The sequence below is a fragment of the Lepisosteus oculatus genome, chromosome 5 (assembly GCF_040954835.1).
Source record: "Lepisosteus oculatus isolate fLepOcu1 chromosome 5, fLepOcu1.hap2, whole genome shotgun sequence".
Taxonomy (NCBI): Eukaryota; Metazoa; Chordata; class Actinopteri; order Semionotiformes; family Lepisosteidae; genus Lepisosteus; species Lepisosteus oculatus.
Window position 1 is genome coordinate 34,826,606 of NC_090700.1, and position 978 is coordinate 34,827,583.

Here is a 978-nt window from a genome sequence, read left to right on the forward strand (position 1 = left end):
TTATTCAGCATGGGTGTTTTCAGTACATTTGCAATCTGCAACACTGTACTAGGAGGCTGTTATATTTCAAATACAGAAAAATATTTTTTCTGGAATAGACGCTTTAATAAAAAATATAGGCTTTTATTAATGACTTTGGAAAGCTTTGCATTGATCTGATCTTTGTCAGGGAATTTCTTTCTTCTTAACTCATTAAAGTTGTGATTTTCTGTTATAAATACATTAAGGATCTTAATTCTTTATCTTTGCAGTTGCCATGATTGTTTGTGGTTTGCCCAGCATGCTCCTCCTGTTTAATAAAGGTGTTGCAAGCTCATACAGCCCAGTAAGTGAGAACATGGACGATAAAGAGGAAAGTGGGAGTAAGGATTTAACATTTATTGATTTTAAGGCAATAATAGCCATTCTGTGCCAAAGAAGTTCTTTTAAATGATTTGGATTACATTGCACTTCCCTGTTACTATTACAGAATAAAGAGTCTGTGCGCCTTGTGTGGCTTCAGTGAGTCATTTGCAGAATCAGAGCAAAGAGCCTACCTCTGCATGCTAATGATAAGTCTATTGACAAATGAATTATTTATATCTCCAGCCAACTTGGCATGACTCTCTCTTCTGAGACCATGCAAGGGCGTTTATTATTTTTGAAAGCTTGAAACCAGCTTAAACAGCCTGCGATTTAAATTATTTATTCTTGTTTAGTTCAGTTGTAATGAGTGTTTCAAGTATTTGCAATGTGCCAATGTATTCCTCAGTATGCTTTACGTGTATTCGAATGCATGTGTGGTGCAAATTAGCACATATTTAGGTAGGTGTTCACAGCTGTTCTTGTGAGGTGACTTGGTTGGGGAAGCATGGATTAACATGGGCCTGATTTTTAGAGCTATGTTGTTCTCATGAACAGTATTTGGTCAAATGTGGGTGGCAGGAGAGATTTGTCTTAATTGTTGCAGTTTGAAACAAACACTTTAGAAAAGGTAAC